Source organism: Corvus hawaiiensis, chromosome 26 (assembly GCF_020740725.1).
Source record: "Corvus hawaiiensis isolate bCorHaw1 chromosome 26, bCorHaw1.pri.cur, whole genome shotgun sequence".
Classification (NCBI taxonomy): Eukaryota; Metazoa; Chordata; class Aves; order Passeriformes; family Corvidae; genus Corvus; species Corvus hawaiiensis.
In genome coordinates this window covers 30,025,144-30,046,535 of record NC_063238.1, presented here as the reverse complement: position 1 = coordinate 30,046,535, position 21,392 = coordinate 30,025,144, and the positions used below count along the sequence as shown (strand labels likewise).

At 38.7% G+C, this 21,392-nt stretch overlaps 1 protein-coding gene across 8 annotated transcripts in view; it reads left to right on the top strand.

Moving 5' to 3' along the window:
• TRPS1 (transcriptional repressor GATA binding 1) overlaps positions 1-21,392 on the top strand; it is a 223,914-nt gene that overhangs the window by 163,901 nt on the left and 38,621 nt on the right. The window lies entirely within an intron of this gene.

The window sequence follows — 21,392 nt, the reverse complement described above, 5'->3', positions numbered from 1 at the left end:
GTGGGGTGGGCAGGATACAAATGGTTCAGTGCTGCTGTACTAAAGAAATCATAGTGCTGTGGGGAACTCTCGCCTCTTCTATATGTCTTGTCTTTATATGGTCTTCACAGTTATCTACACATCTTAATATTTCCTTGAAATCACTAGAAATGTTCTGTAAATTGCAAAACTGAATCCTTAAACAGACTTCAGTGTCCTATATGCTCACTAGAGATTCATACCAGTTCTTCACTTTGCCTGTGGACAAGAAGCAATTCATTACTTGGAAAGTGTGCTGGCGTACCTTGAATATGAAAGGCAGTGACAATTCCTGTGCATAACAGCTCTCTTGCTGTGGCACAGACTGTCAGTCTTCCTCTTCTCCCTGTCCCCTCTCCATGTTAGAAACTAGGTAAGAAGAGTCACCAGCTTTTGAGATGATGATGATGACGGAAAGTCACCTGCAGTACCCAGGGTCATGGGTTTACTTCTTTCAGGTCATCACCTTAGAAGCCACAGTCCACTTAAAAAAAAATCCAGTTCTTTTCTGAAAAGTTCAGTGTATCAATAAGTGTGTGTTATTTCACCAGACTAAAATGAGATTTTTTTTTTCCAGGACCCCTCAGATATATATATATATCTATATATATTAGAGATACAGCGATCTCTCTTAAAAACTATGGTTCTTTTTTTATTAGTCACATCATTTTCTTAAATTCATCTTTGAATTCTGCTTAGTGGATAATGAATGGTTAGTGGATATGACAGTAAATGAAATTTATTTTGGTTTCAATATCTAACAGTGATGCTTTATGCTGGCAGCATGATGTGACTAATCAGTGTAAGTAATGTATTTAAAAATAGGAGGAGTTATTGGATTTTCATATTAAAATCTAAAGGTAGTCCTTAAAAACTGAGAAACAGTTGCATTGGTTTGTGGTGATGAAAAATAATATTCTTACTGCCCTGAGGATGTTCAGATGTAAGTTAATTTTACTTTATTAAAAAATAAAAGTAGCACTTTCATGTTATTGCTTTGGAATTCCGAAAGCACTGCGTGATAAAACCCACTTTTTTTTCCTTTTTAAAGTTATGAAATTTATTATACGCAGAAAAAGAAAGTGGGTGAGAGAGATGATACATCAGCTTGTGGTAATTGGTATATACTTTTCAGATAAATCCAAAACCTTTCATAATATTTATGGAACAATACACTTTTTATATTTTGTTTCTTTTTTACTTGACTTCTGTTGCAGTGGGGATCCTGCAACACGCATATATCAAACCAGGAGTCCCGTGGAAAGGAAATATATATGGACAGACAGATTCTTGATAGCTGTTTCAGAGAGATGTTTATTTCTCCAGCCGCATGGCCGGAGCTCTGCCCAGGAACTGTTCCAGTCACGGGACCAAGGGTCCTCCTGCCCGCGCAGGGGACACAAACCAACCAATGGGAACGAGGCTGAGCAGGGGCAGCGAAACCCCGTGTCTGTGCCCTCAGGGCCCCTCTCCCAGGGCTACACGGCAGGGGAGGGACCCCAACACCTCACCCGTTTTATTTTAATAAAAGGAGAATGAAAACAACTGGATAAACATAACAAGAACAGTTTCAAAACAAAACAAGCCACCCTCCTGAGTCTTTAAATGTCCAAACAGATTCTCTGGAACATCTTAGGGCTGACAGAAGGGAGACAGAACTCTGAGCATGCTTTGTGGGGAAACTGAGGCAGGAGAGGGTTTAACTTCTTCCCTCCCCCTTTTCATCCCCCACTCGGCATTGGAAAGGGATTTTTGGGGAAACAATTGGCAAAAGCATGGTTTTGTGAGGGAAACCATGGGTGAAAAAACGGATTGGGAATACACTGGGGGTAATAGGACATAGGGTAAAAGGGAAAGGTGGGATTAGGAAAGGGAAACTGTAGGGGGGGCTTACAATGGAGATACTGTCTAACATGACTACGATTTTTTGCATATATACTGCCTTTTACAGGAACACCATCAGGCCCAGTGACCTGCGATGCTTGTAACCCTTTTCTCCCTACTACAATATTAAATTCCACCACCTCTCCATCTCCCAAGCTTGGGATGCATTTTTCAGGGTTATTCTTTTTAATAGCAGTTCTATGCACGAATATGTCTTGCTGGTTGTCACACCTTGTTATAAAACCATAATTTTGCTTAACATTATACCATTTTACTATCCCTAAGGTCTTAGTTGCTATGATCTTTTCCTTTTTCCGAGTGGCTGCTGTTTTCTGTCTCGCTGCGTCTTTGCTGTCTCTTTCGGTCGCTCCCGTGTTGGAATTGTCGGGGCTGCTGGTGCCTGCGCGCTCTTCCCGGGGTCGCGTTCGGGGCTGTGCGGGCCGGGCCGGGCCCCGCCGCTCAGTTCTCCGTGCGTCGCCTCCTCTGGTCGCAGCTTCGCTGCCGATGCCGGGCGCTGCACCCACGTCTCGGCCGGGCCCCCGAGCGACGACCCCCCCGCGCCCTGCTCCAGCGCGCGTCTCGGCTGGGCGCGGCTCCGCTCCACCGCCATCGCCGCCAGCCGCCGCCCGCGCGCCGCCCCTCTCGGTCGGGCGTTCCCGGGGCTCGCTCCACCACGCGCTGTGCTGCGCCGTGCGGGTCCCGCCGGGTCCCGCCGCTCCTCGCTCCGCCACCGACACTGCGGCTCGCGTGGCTCCGCCCGCGCGCGGGAACTGCCTCGCTGCTGCTCGCAGAGCGCTCGGTGCACGTGGCCTGGGCCGCACGGTCCCTGCGCCAGGCTTCCCTTCGCCAGGACACAGCTGACATTGCTCAACAGTCTCGGTAACTAAATAATATTCACGAAAATATTCTTCCATCGGCATATATTTTGACTCCAGTATTAACTGTGTCCAAACGGTTTTCCAAAAGCCCTTGGTAAGAATTAAATCCCAAGAAACATAGAAAAAGTTCTTAAACAACCATGCCAGGAAGTGTTTCAGTTCTTTTTGAGCTTGAATCAAGCTAAAATTCACAAATCGTTGTTCAAGAATCATTTTAAGTTTAAGATAAATGTCCATATGCGGCTCTGAGAGCCAAGAGTCTTCCCACGGTTCCTCCATAGTTTAGATATGGAATAGCAAAGCAAAACCAAGAAGAGGAATCCAAAGTTTCCAGGGTTTACTCACACAAATCAGTCGCTTAGGGATCGGGGATCGTTCTGCTCACAAATCTCCACCATTTGTTGCAGTGGGGATACTGCAACACGCATATATCAAACCAGGAGTCCCGTGGAAAGGAAATATATATGGACAGACAGATTCTTGATAGCTGTTTCAGAGAGATGTTTATTTCTCCAGCCGCATGGCCGGAGCTCTGCCCAGGAACTGTCCCAGTCACGGGACCAAGGGTCCTTCTGCCCCCGCGCAGGGAACACAAACCAACCAATGGGAACGAGGCTGAGCAGGGACAGGAAACCCCGTGTCTGTGCCCTCAGGGCCCCTCTCCCAGGGCTCCATGGCAGGGGAGGGACCCCAACAGACTTCCACAGAGAATTTATCCTTTAATGTTCACTCAGAAATGAAATAATTCCTTTGTTATATGATTAGTTGTGGACTGTGGAGTAAAAACCTCTTAGGTTTAAGTAACAAAAAATTCTTAACTATATCTCCTTCTCATGGAACAAGTCTTTTTCATGTAAATGGGAATATAGGACTTGTAACGTGGGTCACAGGTGATGTTTCTTTTTTATTAAATGGTGCATACATTTGTCTCAAGAGTCTGTCAGAGAACAAATCAAAAGAAAACAGCATGATGTGTTGTAAGCTACCTTTCACACAACTCTCATGCCTTTTTTTTTTATTTTTAATTCTAGGCAATTCTGTGTGAAATTTCTAGTTATCATGGTAGAAAGGTGAGAAAATTTGATGTTTAACAGGAAGATCACCACAGTTGGCAGCTCCACAGACTAGGAGGGCTTGAATGTTTATGAGTTATCTTGGAAAGAAATAATGAAAATTTACCTTGTGAGGAATAATTCACTGCATGGTACTCATTTTTACAGGGTTTACTGTGTTTCTGAAAGCAGCAAGACCTCTTTCATCTGACAAAATCTAAGTTCTCTACTACAAAGGCTTGTAGAACATGTCTGATCTTAGCTCTGCACATAGCAAGCCTGTCATGTTCTCCATGATATATAAGCAAGGCAAAAGCTAAACATCTGTGGCTTGAAATAAACGGCTTTCTGTCATGTTACATTTCTCCAGCTGACCTCTCATATCCAGAAAATGCCTCATTTTAAAAAATAATACAATTTTGAAATTAATCCCATTGTGTAAGTGCTGATAATACCCTATTAGGCAATAGGGTTTGTGTTAAGGGTCTGAAGCAAGTCCTGAGCATTGTGTATTGGGGGAGGTCCAGTCATTAGCAAAATCATTAGAAATGTAAGTCAAAGTGAGTAAAACAGTTTCCAGATTCTGTAAAGTGAGTGGCACAAAACATTGTGTGAATCCTGCCATAAAGTTATGAGAAAGCAATGTGGTTTTCAGGCCCACTGAAGGAGCCAGCAAGTTACTCTGTGTATAACTCCCTGATGCAAGACTCTTCTCCCATTGTACAGGATGATGCAGGTCTACTGAAGTCAGTGAAGCTTCTCTGATGTGCTCTGATGACCTGATGACTTGCCTCTTCCATGCACAGAGGGAAGTCATGCCTTGTAAAACAGTCTTTTGAAAATTACTGTAGTCTTCTGGTCCCACTTGGAGTCCCAGACAGCATCCAAGACTAACCATGCAAATTCTATGTTCACTTCAGCCTTCTATTTACACTCCTAGCATGGGACGAGATGGAAATTCAACTGCTGTGGTGGCTGCAGTTTTGTTATTTGGGCTAGGTCAGAGTTTTGAAGCAATCAATTTCTTTTATAGCAGTCATTGCTCTTAAAAAGACTTCAACTATAGAGACTTTTAAATGAACAAAAATATGAGTGATCAAAAGAGGAAATGAGCTGTGTCCAAATAGTTTTCTTTTCAGCTACCAACTGGGGGAGCTGCTTGTATAAATAACTGTAAGAGGATATGAGACAGGATCAGCACAAGGACGCCATCAATAGTTTATGTGGTTAAGTCTTTTCTCTGCCATCTCCCAGATAAGATAGCCGTTCGTAAGGATACTCAGAAGTTAGTTTGCAGCTGTCAGGACGAGCTGCTGGGTGTGATCTCAAGTATCTGCTGCCTGGTATGCTTCCCATAGTGTTCACTGTAAATTATCCTGTAGTCGCAAATCAGAATTTGTTCTAAATCAAAACTTTTTTTATTATTCATTTTATTTTACCATGGCTGTCATCTGCTTAAAATATTAGGGAAAAAATTCCTAAACGTGCAATAGGACTTAAAAGTAATCTCATTGGAAAAGGTGTAATGTGCCGTTTGCTGCACTGTTTCTTGTCTTCGTCAGATTATTAGCCCTTGCAACATAAGGCTGAAAAAAATGCAGAAAGAAGGTCTATGCATGTGACACAGCAAAAGAAATGTGAGTCATAGGTGACCCCAAAATAGTGTTTGAAATGGCTGACAGAAAGCTTTGGAAAGAATTTATTTAGAAATAATTCTGCTAATACAGCCTTGGTCTCCATTTTTATTACTAGGAGCATTTAAGCTCTAATCTTCAGGTTGTGGCGTAAGAGTCCTCTCTGTGTCAATCACTTATGGCGTAAAATACGGATTATGTCTTTAAGTGGGAATTACAGAACAATGGAATCTTTCAGGGGCTCATTCGTTTTTGGGGGAGTCTACAGAGGGTGTCCTAGGAGTTGCTGTCAGAAAACACAGTAATAATATTCACTCACATGCACAGAATTGAACTAATCTCTAGATCTGGTGTTAGAGAGAAATTTTTCCTTAGAGGAGATTGGCAAGGTAGCTAGGTGTGGAGCAGCTTCATCCTTTTCTAGGACACTAACCAATGAAGGGAGCATCTTCAAGCTGTGCCTGGGGTGATGCAAGTAGTGTGGCAACTCAACTTCTTTCCAAAACCTCCCCGGTCAGAGCTAGCTGGGTCCTGTAAAGCAACTGCTTCAACACATCAGTACTCTTTGTAAGTCATTTACATTTTCCCACATAAAATTTCCTCCTTCCTTCTTGGACTGTGGAGGGACATGCTAAGGAAGAAGGAGGTGTTTGCTGCCTTCACACAGCTGATTTGTTGTGGAGGGAAATCTCTGCCATCTGCAAAAAGGCACATCTAAGTGTTCAGTAGTGAGGGAGCTTATGATGAGCTGCATTATGTTAGACAGCCATCTTAAATACTACCTTGCTACTTCAATTTATTATTTTGATGTGTTCTTTTTTTGGTGGAGAAAGTTTTCATTTTACCACTTCTTGCACAAGCCAGAGGTAGGAGAGATTTAAGACTAAGTTAAATTTAATTTCGTGTGCTTCTGCTGGAATGTTGCCATAGAAGAACTGATACTGTAACTGCTGCCAGTTTTGTTGTGTTTGTGTTAAAAGCACACAAGATGAGTACATGGAAAAGGAGGATGCAAACATACCAGTACATTCTCACAGTCTCATGGATCTTTAAAGACCAGTCTTGTGATATGCCCAATGTCTTCCTGACTGACTCATTTTCAAGGAAGAAAGTTCCTTAGGTCTTATTAAAACAGTCACAGCTGTCCTACTAATGAGGCTGCAGAACCTGATGTTAACTAGAGATGGAAAGTGACAGACCTCATCCTTTCAACTTCTCCTTGACAGATCCTGAGTTACCTATTGACATGCCTGATTTCTCTTTGGAAGGTGAAACTGCTGTCTTGCCCAAAATAATACACATAAAAATCTGCAAAACAGTCTAATGCCAATTTCTCTTTCACCTTAATGTTGCCTCCCTTGGATGTAAGGGATTTGAAATAGCTAGTCACTTATTTTTGTGCAGTGGAAAATAAAGAACACTGCCCAAAGGGTTGAGTTGACCAAGCAAAGTCCTTAAATCATGATGTTGAAATCAGAGGGAGTGGTTGAAATAGCAAACTCTTCTCTTTGGTGTACTAAACATGTTTACAGGATCAGGCCCCAAGTTCAAGTAAACGCTTGACTGTAGTATCTTGGGTAAAGGTTGAAGTTACTGTGTTATTTGACCAGCGTATTTCTACAGATGAGAGCAGCAGCAGCAACCTATGCACTGAAAAAATGAATAGTTGTCTGAAGGATATCAGTGAGGGATCTAAAAAGGAAAATTATAATAGTAGTAATAACAATAGTAATGAGTTATTCTATTCTAAGCAGAATATTGCCATGACATACTTTAGAAATGTTAATCAGTGAGGTTAAATGTTTAATAAAAACATCCAGCTATTATTTTGAGCTTAACCTGTATGAACTATCTTTTTTGATCTAAGCCATATTTCACCTGTACATGAAACTATGATCTTTCTTTACATATCAATTGATTTCTTCTGATTTGAGAGGAGATGGACTATTATATATTGGTTCATCCATTTTGAATTGGTAGGGTTCTTGATTTCAGATTTACTTCTGTGGCTTTCTTGAGATCAGGTATTTGTAACCTTAATTGAAAGTTTAGAACAATAAATGAAGAAGAAAACATGTTCAGTTTTTCTAAATAACTGGTCTATAAAGGGTTTACTGCTTTGTTCTCAGAGTTTTGTGCTTCATGTAAGTGGAAAGTAGCTCTTAATGTTTAGCACAACGTAACAGGTATGCACATGTATGGCTGAGTAGACAATCTGTCTTTACCAAGATTATACTTCGCCAATTATTCAGTACAAAAGAGATATTTGGTAATTTGATTATTCCTCCAACCCTTTAACATAAAGTACATTTCAGATTTGTTTCTTGTTAAGACTGTGTCTTTTTCATGTTATTTGCCCATGTAGGTAACTTTTGAAAAGTGCAGTATGTGTTACCGTTTGGACTTGATGAAAGAACTATTTTGACAAAAAAAATTGTGTAAGCAAAGAAAAAAAAATTCAAAATCAAAACAGGAGTCAAGTTTCAAAACTTCGGAAGGGTGAAGCCCTGAGTGTCAACAAGTGTTAAGAAAAACTTAATTTCCCTAAGTAGCAGAACAAAGAAAAATTACAGAAATTCTTCTGAGATATGATGGAAAATATTTTTCCTCTTAGTTGTCATTTTAATTCCCAGTTTCATCTCCATGTCTCACCAGAAGTAAACTAATTGCAAAATAGATATATTTGTAATAGCTTATTTTATCAGTACACATATATCCTGTGTACTGATGTAATAATGTTTATACATATTTAATGAATTAGAATGGTTTTCCAGTTGACTATACATTATTTAAGGAGAACTGTGATCCAAAGGTAACAACATTGTGTGTGTTGTATGTCTCATTAAGAAGAAGGCTAGGTCCTACCAGGGTTAGTATTTTACAGAGGTATAGAAATCAGAAGAAAACTATTTCAGCTTGTGTATTTGATGTTTATAGGAAATATTTTTAGACTTATTAGAGGTAACTGATTTGCTATATACTTGCATTAAAATTTACATTTGTAAAATACCAGCAATGTACAGAGTTCAGAACTACTTAACTGACAAATCTCAAAAACGTTGTCATTAGTGGGAAATCACAGCTGATTAGAAATGCTTAGAAGATAAATGCACAAATACTAATAAAAAGTCCAAAAGGACTGTCATGGTTTAACCCCAGCCAGCAACTTGGCCTCACACAGCCACTTGCTCACTCCCCACATCTCCTGTGTCAGGATGGGGGAGAGAATCAGAAGGATAAAAGTGAAAGAACTTGTGAGTTGAGATAAAGACAGTTTAAGAGGTAAAGCAGAAGCTGCGTGCACAAACAAAGCAAATCAAGGAATTCGTTCACCCCTTCCCATGGGCAGCCGGGTGTTCAGCCATCCCCAGAAAAGAAGGGCTCCGTCAATATAACAGTGACTCGGGAAGATGAATCACATCACTCCACATGTCCCCAAATGCTTGGGGGATATTTACAGTTAAACCTTTCTAGCTCATAGGCAAAAAGAAAACTTCAGAGATGATTTCATTTCCATGTATAGGATGTTCTTGTGTAAAAAATGCAAAGTCCTAGTAAAAATCTTTTTTCAAGCATAGGGAAAACTCCTGACTAGAAGCTGAAGTCTTATAAATTCAGATTAGAAAAGATCAACTTTGAGAAACTGCCAGTGGAGTCTCTTGGTTTATCCAGATCAGAATGGGGTGTCTTTTTACAGGACTGCTTTAGCCCAGCACAAGTTTTAACCAAATACAAATTACTGGGTTCCATCCAGCAGCAATGACTTGAAATCTAATCCTTTTCAGCCATAAATTTGATGGATCTTTGACATTTCCAAAAATGAACAATGAAATCTTAGTCTCACTAAAATCAGCATCAGTATTTCTCTCAGTTTCTCTTCTCCCTCCAAACTGCAGGAAAGGTGCAACTGACTCTTGATTTTTTTCCTGTGATTTCTCATCTCAGGAGGTGGCAGCCCCCCCAGTTCCTTGCATAACCTACTGTTCCATATTACTAGACTAAATTTTCTTGGCTCCAAGACAGATGAATCTTATCTTACTGCATATTAGCAGGTTAATGCTGTCATCAGTGCTTTACTGAGATAATGCTAAAAATAATCCAGGACTGACATAAAAGGTATCCACTTTATTTCAATTGACTTAATTATCAAGGTGACCATCTAACTGTGTCAAATTCTGAATCTTTATTCTCCCTTCAGGTACAGCTGCTACATAATCATAAGGCCAAATATTTGCCAATTCAAATCTATTGATTAGACCGTTGATACTCTCTGCTGCGTTAACGGCTGGCCTTGAGGATCTTATAGGTCTTTTCCAACCTAAAAAATTCTGTGATTTCTGTGATCCTTTGATATCTTCTGCAATAAAGATGAGTTCTCAGTAAGAAAGCAGCATGTGAAGCAGAGAGCTGGTAAAGGTACTTGATCCTTTCTCTCTTCACTGAAAACTTAAAGCTGAGGTCTCCTCTGATCTCAGGGATGTGAGTCTCTCCTGCACATTCTGCACTTGCTCACAGCACAATCTGCCTATTGGTGCCGACGGGCTTTCCTCCCTGGAAATGAGGCTGTGTGTGCAGCGGGATCTGCTCTGGCAGCCAGAGCTGCAGAGCAGGACTGAAACTGGACAGTCCCAATACTCTGGTTTCTTTAAGTTAAAAATCTTTATGCATGCATTAAAATCATAGAATCATCAAATGTTAAGGGGTTGGAATGGACCTCAAAGGTCATCTAGTCCCAACCACCCTGCCATGGGCAGGGTCCCACCAGAACAGGTTGCTCAAAGCCTTATCCAGCCTGGTGTTGAACATGTGTTCAAGGCCAAGTAACTTGTACAGAAAAATCTTATATTTTCTGGTTACAAGTTTGTATATAGATCTTCTTGGTGCTAAGCAAGTTTTTGGGTTTTTTTAATCTTTCAGTATTTCATCTTTCTGCTGCTTTTTGTTTTTCCTTTGAGCTGTAGTCATGCACTTTGCCCCAGACAGGTCTCTGAAATAAAAGACTAATGAATCCTTCTTTCTAGTTTCAGCTTGCAGCCAGTTCATTCAGCTAGATTATATTTCTAAACTTTAGGTGTGATGTACATGGTCTCAAATAACACATCATGAGAAGTATTTTAGCAAATGACGGTTTATTATCACTCTGTCCTTTGAACTGCAACATCATTAAAAAAGGGAAAAAACCCACAGTAATTTAAATATGAAGAATATGGTAGATGATTCTTCTCCTCTGTCCAAGGCTGGTGGTTCAAAGGAATGATGTTTTCTTTGATTTCTTCTCCATTATATTTCTGTATCAGTACACAGAATTTTGAAGAGAGCTGCCTGAATTGACATATTTTTTGTGGTTTTATTTTGATTCATGGATTGCAGTGTGAAAGAAAGGATATATACAAAGCAGATTTTCTGTCCTATCACACTGTGCAATTTGTACTACCCTGAAAATTGAGCTAAATCCTCTGGGCGTGAAGTAAGAAGAAACAGCTCATTCCCCTCTGCTCCTCAAAACCACATGAACTTAAATATTAATGAAACTTTCATGAATCACACATAACACATACTGCCCCTTTGTGCTGGAAAGGCCCCAGCATTTTATGGTTCATACTGTACAGCCAGGAGAATAGGAAGCAGAGTCATAAAACAGTAATTAATACACTTCTGAGCTGAGCTATTTTATTGTGTAGATGCTAATTAAGAATGATAGATCCCAGTGACTGAGTGGCACATAATACGTTTGGTCAGCTTAAGTGAAAGGTCAGTTACCATTTTGACTACTTTAAGTGAAAATATTTTCCCTTATGTCAGTGATTTCAGGAACCACAAATGTCAAAGTGAAATGCCTTGTACCCTCTTTTTCTAGAATGCAGGTTTTTACTGACATAACAGGAGCATTTGCTTTGTGAAAGCATTTGATTTGCTATGGGGGTTCTGACTAAATAATCAGGAGGGAAAAGAAAAGAAAATTTAAAAACTTAAAAAGTAAATATTAAGCCTTGGTGTTGCAAGTGCATTCCGTTTGCGGTGGTTCTTCAAGACGCTGTGAAACGGACTGGCTTTCCAAATGGGGCAACCCCTGCTGCCAAAAAATGATTCAATGAGACTGGACACTTCAAAGTTCTCTTTTGGAAAATCTCACCCACTTGATCAAAATGTTGCTTGATGGGTTTAGAATATTTCTAAGTTACTAGTTTTCAGAAAAATGGGAAAGGGTAGTCTTAAGTCCAAAACTTGAGATGAATTCAGACATTGCAGCTTTATGCGGCAAGGAGACGAGTCAGAAAGGGAGCTCATGTTCTGGCAGTAGGAATGTTAGACATCTCACAGATGCTCGTACCAGTGCTACATGTTTAGCTTCACTTGTCATCTCTGTGTTCTTCAAATCTTAGACACCTTCTATTTTTCTTTAATACTGTATAACCATGATTAAAGTAAACAGAAAAAATCCTGTCCTGAGGCTATTAAGACCCTTAGATATGTTAAAGGGCACATGCTGAGACAAAAGTATGACATGACTTTTTTTGAAAAAAGTCAAGATTACTTTTAATATTGCATTATTAAATATAATTTGATATTTTGATCTCCTATATTATGTAATTCCTCCTTAAGGGTGATCTACTACCATTAAAAAAGAAAACAAGGGAAAAGTAACAACCAAGGAAGACTTTTAGTTGAGTTCTGTGATGTGTTTTGGGCAGTACCAAAGCCACTAGAGTCGTAACTGGGGGCTGCAGTTAATATTTTAGTTTACATAGCAGTTGAGCATTTTAAAAATACAAGCTTGAATTGACCATGAGGTGTTGTTATACCTCCTACACATCCTATTGCAGTGCAAGAAAAGAATGATGCTGTATTAGAAAAACCCCAAAAAATAAAATTATACTGAAACAGGACTGCAAATAGCAGTTCATGGTTTTACATACTAGTGTTACTACTATTGAGTGCTTTAAAGAATAGCGTCTCCTTGCACAGGAAATTCATACTTGATAGTGCTTCTGATGTCAGAGTGGGTGTTTGTGAAAGTGGGTTTAGCATGCTATAAGCTGAGTGAGTAGGTGAAATTTTTTAGGTAAATGGGTATGATCAGTAAAGCTGATCACTAGATCAAAAGAATATGCAGAAAATGGGAAAGTAAGCATAGTAACAAAGGCAGAGATTTCACTTAAAAGTCAGTAATGGATGGAAATACTCAGCACAGATCAGAGAAGTAGTTGCTCAGTGAAAAGGAGGAATAACTGGCGTAAATGGCATTTGAATAAAGCCCTTGACCTTCATAAAAATGAAAAATAAAAATGAATGAGCTTTCAGGCTTTCAGCTCTTGGAAGAAGCCAGCAAGTGGGCAGGCACAGAGCATAGGGCAGTCTGGGCAGTGCTCCCGCCGCTCGCCAGGATGTGGTGCATGAGAACCAGTGGTAGTCTGACTTATGTGCACAACCGGGAGATTGCAACTAGCAGCTTATGTTTTAGTGTAATGCTGACTTACTTGGGCAGCTCTGGGCACACTCCTAAGAAGCCACTAATGACATTGCAGTTGTGTAACTTGAACAGTCTCTGTTCCTGCTCACACTGCCAAGAATACTGCAACCCAACAAGCCTGTTACGCAACTGCGAGAGAGAAACTTGGGCTGCTGCAGACAGCCGCATCTTGGCAATTAGATTTTTGTCCAGATTGGCTTTTCGGCTCATTTTTTATATTAAAATGACTATGGTTTTCTCATATAGGATTCTTCAGTGTAACAAAGCCATGTATTTCACCAGGAAGCTGAGTACGGTGTTACAGTACAACAGCATCTGTAATTCAGCTTCTATTTATCTGTACCTTTCTGAGTAATGAAGCTGCTGACAGCTTTCCAGAAGGTCTAAGATCTACTGCAAAATTATAATCAAGTTAGGTGTTCTTTGGAGAAGAGAAGAGAGAAATTTTTCTGTACAGCTTGTTTGTCTGGACCTAGAGCAGGAGCAACGCTGAAGAAGAGACCTTGTAGATCACTTGCTTCAGTACTATGCAATCATAGGATGTTACATTGTCCTTTTAAGAATTAGATCACGTTCTATTTTAAAATGCATAGAATTTTTTTTCTTTCCCCCCTGCTACTATTCTTGTGGAAACAGTGTTCCAGAAATCTGCTTGCTATAAAACCAGCTTCTCCTTTCTGTCCTCAATTTATGCCTGACCATAATTGATGAAAGGCTAAACAAATTACATCATTAATTGTTTATTCTCGTTTGTGGTATGCCATTTATGTGAGTGTCATCTTAGTAAACTTCAGTTGTTGAATTTAGTGACTTCAAAAGACTGAGAAGAGTATGTGCGATCTGGGAATTTGAGTGGAAGTAAGTCTGTTGATATCCAAGAGATATTTTGGGTTGGTTTTCTGGGTGCTGGTAATGCTCAGTTTCAGAGCTTGAGAAACCTTTCTCTGTTCTTGAAGTGAAGATGAGGTCCTTGTCAACACAGGAGGGCACTCACTGAACTGCTAACTGTGCATGGTAATTACATGCAGGCACAATAAAATCCATTATGTCTTCAAATATTGATCTTACATTTGATTTGGATACCATTTGAACTATTGAAGCAAGTTGTAGATTTTCTCTGGGAATTACTATGAGTAATTAAAAGAGATTTTCTGGCTCGAAAGGAGACAGCAGAAGACTGCTTAAAGGGAGGTGATTGAAAGAGAGAGAGGTTATTAGTGACATCTAGGAAGCATAGCCTAGGGACCACTATTTTAAACAGTTTCTTTAATGTGTGTGGCACAAAAAGAAGAGCCCAGCTATACATCTGGGAAATGAGGATAACAGTTTCTGCTTAACATGGCTGGTTAAAGCAGTTGTTAGACAGAAGTAGCTCCTGGAGCAAACCCAAAGAAGTAGCACTCTTGAACCAGATGCCAAGCTCCAGAGTCAGGCTCTTCCTTTCTTCTTCTGTCCCTTGATTTTTGAATTCATTACTGAAAAATGGCCTTTGCTTCAACAAAGCTTGTCTCTGGTTAAAGATCTGGAATCTACCTCATTTTTTTGTGCAGGTGTACCACCTAGGCTAGAGGAAAGTACTTCCATGGATGTTTCCAAGTGAATGTGTTCCCAGTTGCTCTGAAGTTTTTCTGCACTTACTGTTCTGATTATTTTCTTAAGAGACATTTCAGTGTATTTTGCCTATTTTCCAGGTTCCTGCTGAGCTTATGTAGGAAACAGACAGGGAGTTCTTGAGGCACAGGGAGCTCTACTGACTAGGGGGAGAATGTCATGTGGCTGAGAAGCTTTCAGGTGAAAACCAGAGCTGTTTTCAGGGTTAATGGCTGCTAAGCATGGCTAATGTAGCTCGCAGTTTTGGATTCAGGCACCCCAGGAAAAACTAAATCCTGTTTTAGATACCTAAAGCCTACTTTGGATTTGGACCAAATGCTTTATGTTTGGAGAAATGTTGTGGAGAATACAATTGCTTCTGATTTCAGCATGCAGATACTTAAACTTGATTAGAATTAAAAAGCAAGAATTTTATGCATAAATTAGTTTTAAAAGACATTCAGGATGGGATCTAAGCCTAAAAAATCAAGGAAATCATGGGGAAGGATTATTACATTAGTCTTTCTGTCCTCCTCCACCAGACTCAAACTCCCTTTGCCCCAACAAATACAGTCGTCTCTGTTTCTGCCACTGGGGTAACATTTATTATCTTCATGTGGAACAGTTTATTATCATGCAACCAACACAAACAGTTAAAAAAATGTTGTCTCTCTTACTTGTTTGGCCCACCAGAGCCTGATTTGTTAACCTCTGAGGCTGCTGTGAACCTTACTTAGTTTTCAGTAATGCATATGAAGACCATTGGCCTTAAGGCCATGGTTTGCTGTAGCTATACTGCTTCTTGTGCTCTTCATTTTTCTTGTCATTTGGAACATGTCTCATTTTAGATGGGATAGTTTGGGGTAGTTGTATTTTTTAATACAATATTGTAAAAACACCTGAATCTTGGTTATCGCTTCCAGCATCCCAAAATAGTATTCTAAATAGACATAGTAATACTGTACTTGTTTTTCTATTATTTATCTAACAAGCTACCCATGGTGTGTAAATTCCATCAAACAATGTCTGCGTTGTGAAAAAGAATTAGCTGTCTGTTCTAAAAGTTATTCTGTTTGCTTAGTGGGACTACATATACATTTGAAAACAGCCAACCAAGTTAGGATATGATGAGGTAATGCTTTTTTAGCACTTCTTTTAGTCCTCTTCCGAACTGGTCTCCCCCTCTAAAATAAAAAAATATTTCTAGAAAGATGAGGAGCTTTCTCCTGAATAGGAATCCTGGCCTCTGAACAGCAAATGCTCATCTCAGCATTTTGTTACAGGGAACAGCAATTTTCTGTATGGGGCTGGGGAAAGAGGATAAATCGTAAATAAATTAACATCTTTCAGTTTTTTACATGTTTGTGTGCCCTGTGGATATTTGATGTAAATATATAAATTATTGTGAGACTAGATCCAAAAAAATCAAAGGGCAAAGAAGAATCTCTCTTTTCAAAAGTACTGACAGGTGAGCATCTGAGTGCCTGTTTCTTAAATACAGAGTAAACAAACGTTTTAATATGTAACCTGTGACTTTCAAAATGAAGTATATTAAAGAAGTTGATGTTTTTCAACTATGTAGCCATTGCAATATTTTAGCTTTTGAAACTGCTTTAATAAGTGTTGATTGTGTCACATGTTGCATTTTACTAGACTCACAAGAACTAAATATAACACTCAGATTTCCAGGAACTCATAAAAGCTCCTTCTTTTGTGCAGAAGAAGGCATTTTTAATGTGTCTTAAAGCACAAATGTTTTGCTTGTAGTGTTGCATGTAATGACAGTTATTGCTACTCTGTATGCACAGTTGCTAGATCTGCACGTGGTAATACAGCAGTATAGATCCCCATTGTTAAGTATTTTCCATGCATTTAAAATAGGATTAATGGACTGCTTGCATGGCAGGTTCTATTTATAATTTAGAGTTTAAATCTGCAGGTATATGCTGTTTACAGCTGAGACAATCACTTGTTGATGTTTGCAAGAATTTGTATGTAACTTTATCAATACCAGAAATATTTAATTTGCAAATGACTCAGATCTTTACCGCAGTCTTTAAAAATGAGGGAGGTAATTTTTACATATATATTGTTATTAAATATGTTCTACATTTTATGAGTGTTCACCACTTAAACAATAAGGAGTGTATGTTTAAAATTGACACTGTTGTTCAAAGCAGAAGAAGGCAGAGTCCCATCTTTTTTATTTGTCTCATACAGGCTCCTGCACGGTAGCAGGATATGGTGAAGCAATGTGTATTTACAAATAGAGAAAAAAGAAATACAAAAACTCAATTTAATACTTGATAGTTTATTCAACTCTGTTATCACCATGAGATTAATGTAATCAAAATGACTGTCCTACCATAATAGTTTGTAGACTAGAAGTGATTATATACATTCTGAAATTTATGTTTGTGTTTATATTTTAGTTAGTGGTTTAGGCTATGAAATTTTGGCCCTGGGGTTAAACCTAAAGGTTTTCAAACTGAGAAATCCATGGCTAAAATATGTTTAATGGGAGGGAATAATGTCATTACACACAGCTTTTTGATAAACAGCCTAAATTATGCTTCAAAGGACAGATATGTCTTTAATAATCTGAACCATTTGCATTTTCAGATTAAACCCTGCTTGATTGCATTGTACTTGATACGTATACTTAAATCTATATGTTAAGTGTTATACTTTGATATAGAACACATTGTTTGACTTTGTTCTTATGATCTGACAAGCTTCATTATATAATAAACTAGTTTAAATAAATCTTAAAGACATAAAAGTATTCTTGACAGTAAAAAAAAATTTGAAGCACACAAATGATATATTGGTAAGATGTTCCAGAGAGAGTCAAAGCTTTTTTTCATTCAGATCTTTGAACATGTGTTTTGAATAAAGCTGTAAGGCATTTTCCAGTAACCAGTGTTGTATTACAAAAATGAGTAAAGTAAAACAAAAGGAAAACATGTTTCAACATTTTATTCAGTATTGTCACACATTGTTGCACATTTCCAGCTGGAAGTAAATGTGACATTTGTAATGCTAATTTTTCAAACCTAACCTTTTATAATATATAAAATATTTCTTGGGATGGTGTGCCCTTGTGAAAAGAGCAGGAGTAATGAAGTACTTGATCAGGGTTCAATTGGATTCGTAATGGCTTGAGTGCAATTACACTGCCAGTTGGTTGCGATCAATCAAAACCATTTTTGAATTGTTCTCTTAAACTGTATCTAGTGTTAACTGCTGATAAGCAGGTTACAGAGCACTTGACCTGATACAGTAGCAGTGCGTATGTCTCACAAACAACAAGTGATGCTGTTAATGCTACTGTGTTTGTCCCACGTGAGGTAAACCCCCTGATTTGTTAATACAGAGGAACACACTATAGCTTTGCTCCATATTATGTGTGATGGAAAAATGTGAGCATAAGTGTAATACAGAAGCACATAAGGAAAATGCAGTATATAATTTTGGTGTTATGTATGTAATACTGTTAATTGTGGACTAATACATTAACTAACTCAAAAAAATTATATCTCATTGAGTTGATCCCCATTTTCATCTATCATAATGACAAATTGCCAGCCTCTGTTGACTCAGGGGGAAAGCAGAGGAGAAGCAAGAGGGGAAAGAGCACATGTAAGCGATTTGGATATTAAAAAAATGTCAAATTAAAGAAAAAAAAAGAAAGAAGGGAAAAAATCTTACAATTAAACTATAATGGAATTTATGGAAAGATGGATATAATTTATTTTGGTTTTATTTGTCCAGTGCCGTAACATATTAGCCTGGGAATATAATCTAAACCATACTGCATATAATGTTGCTAATGGGACATTTATGCTAAGGGGACTTATTCCCATACTTCAGGATAGGAAAAATATACTCTAATGTTTCATTGCAAGGCATTCCTCTGAAAATGAAAGCTAATTAAATATTTTTTACTGTTAGTTGAAAATATCATATACCTGAAGACCCTTAATCCATGTGAAAAATGGTAGAACTCACCAAATGTGGTACTTGAAGCAAGGCTGACAGTCTCAGGAGGCTCGGTACCTCCTCACTAGCCAGTACCTAATTTTTTATCCTGCTACACCTCCGCAGGTGACATTTTGCTCTGAGTGTGGCAGTATAAAAGTGTTTCACTATTTGTGTTCGATCCCACGATTCCTCTCCTGACTCTGGTAGCACAAATGCCGTGCAATTGTAGCAAGACGGGGTAGATGCCAACATGGTTTTTTTACAAGCTGGGTTGATGCTCACATTAAAATGTTGTTCCAATTGAAGACAGCAACAACGATTGCATGCACCTCACTCAAAGAATATCTGCTTGTTTTCTGAACAAGTTCTTTGTTAAATATGTATCTTTTTTCTGTAACTAAAAATCAGTAAGGATTCACTCTGTAACTCTACTCCCTAAATGCATCCCAAGCGTCACCATGTAATTTTGATGCTTAAAACAATGGCTTCCTCAATATTTAGCCTGCACCTCTACTTCAGATTCCCAGCTTGGCAGGTGTATAAATCAAGTCCTCATTTTTTTGGAAACTAAACCAAGCACAATTTCATTGCACAGTGAAAACTTGCAGCTAGAAAAGGAAAAGTAGAAAGGAGGTTGTTTTTTTGGTTTTAAAAAAAAAATCAGTTAAGGACAAAACATACTTCCAGATGGTCTCTCTTATATTGTACTGCTTTATATACAGGGCCATCTGTAACTCTTTAGTTAATTTCCACTGGTCTAATTCTGTACTTGCATGTATGTATCTAGAATAGATTTGACCAAAATATGGGGCTTTTATGTACTGTTTGTGGGATATTTTCAGAGTAATATATAACAGACGTTGGCTGCTCTGCCCTTTGTGTAGATACAGAATGCCAAAGGGTAGGGGAATGGCCTCCTCTCATATCTTACCCAGTTCTTTGGAGGCTTCTTAAGTCAAAGGAGTACAACAAGCAGGTTCGGTTTGTCACATGTACATACAGTGGGAAGCTCTGCATGCTCATTTGAATCCACAGTATTTATCATGTACATGCTTTAAATGAGTGTTTAAAACTCCTGTCCCTTTACTGCATTTAAAAATACCTCTCCTCTGTTTTCCCAAAGACAGTCATTTAGAGCTTTCAAGATAATGGTGGGAAAATTTTGTGCAGAGACATTGATGTAATGGCAACAGCATTTATTCTCTTCACATGCCAGTTTTCAAAAGACTTGAAATTGCAGAGTGAATTTTTGGTGCATTCACTTTTAATTGATCATGTTTAAAAAAAGGGAGCAAACATCTGAAAACATCAACTTGTCCGAAGTGTTTGTCACTCATTTTTTATTTTCAAAATATCTTCATATAACTTAGATTGTAAAGTAAAAAAGAAGTAAGAAATATACCAAAGTAATCTAATCTGTTAAAATGGCCTTAATGTAGACAATGCTTTCTGCATTTGAGATCTATTTAAATATTTGTCCTATATAAGCTATATAGAGCAACGTAATTACTTCTGTCACCTCCTATATTTGGATTTCACTATCCAACTTTATTTCTTACTGGTTTTTTTATGTATTTTACTTTTAATGGCTTACTTTCTTGAATTTAAGAACATCATGTAGTTCTTTTTCTGGGCCTTAGACATGGAAAGGAATAGGTGATCTTTTTTTTGTCTCTGACACCCATTTTTCTTTCTTCTTATTGTAAGACTAACATTTAGAAGAACAGTAACATTGCAGTTGTCTCTGTCTCCTTGTAGATCTTTCATAATAGGTGTTTTCAGGCAGTGAAAACCACAGAGCATATGGATCAAAAAGAATGGGATTCAGGTGATGAAAGTGATTGTTTCTTGTTGCCTGTCTTGATTTTCTTTTGAGATTGCGCTGAAAGGTTGAGGTTGAAGTCAGATGATAAATTTCCAAGGTCCTTGGATGGTTTAACCATCCTCATGTTTTTGGGAAAGATAGCTGAATCTATTTTCATACTAGTTTCAGCTGGAGATTTACGTATTTCTTGCTGGGAAATCCTATTATTTCTTTCTATGTAAAAAGTGAACAACAAATGTTGCTCTGATCTTCTCACTTGGAACTAAGTGGTTTTCTTCCTTAACTGAGGCTGGGAATAACAGAAATCTGACATATATGTTACCGGAGGATGATTGTTACATATATTTCAGTTTATTACAAGCCTTACTGGTCAGAAATTAATGCCTGTGCCTGAAAAACAGTTCTGACCCCCCCGTGGACCGAAATACTGTCTGTGGAAGACAACAGTCCCAACAAGTTGGGCCATCCCAGTGCTCCTGCGCTACTTTGGGGTTTTACCTACATGACAATATATGAAGTGGAAAGGGTTGTTTGTTTTTTTTTAATTCAGCTATTTCTGTAAAGTGCTCTCTACAATCCATGACTGCTCTGCTGTTTTAAAACGAGTTACAGAAGTGTAGGCATCAGCTGTCATGAAGAGGATAGGGAGAATAGGTAGGGGGCTCTGGAAAGAGTGGTGACCATAGGTTTAGCTGGGACATTTTTCTGGCTGCCAGAGTAAGAGAGCAGGTGTTGGCATTTATGTTCCAGCTGTATAAATTGACAGTGGATGTCTGGTTAGTTTTTCATATGATCTAATTCTGTGCAACATTTGAGCACCTACCTGATGGAAGGCACAGAGGGGCAGGCCACTCCTGCAGTCCTGTGGGACGATGTTGCTGTTGGCTGTTGCTGAATCCATCTTACCAGGAAATCAGTGAGGATGCCAACATGTTCCTCTTTTTCTCTTCACTATGTTGTTCTTCATGTTTTTCATCCTTACGTCTCAAAGGAAAGAAACAAATGTCTGTGTTGGCTGCAACCCTGTAACAACTTTCCCTCAAAGTGATAGGCAAA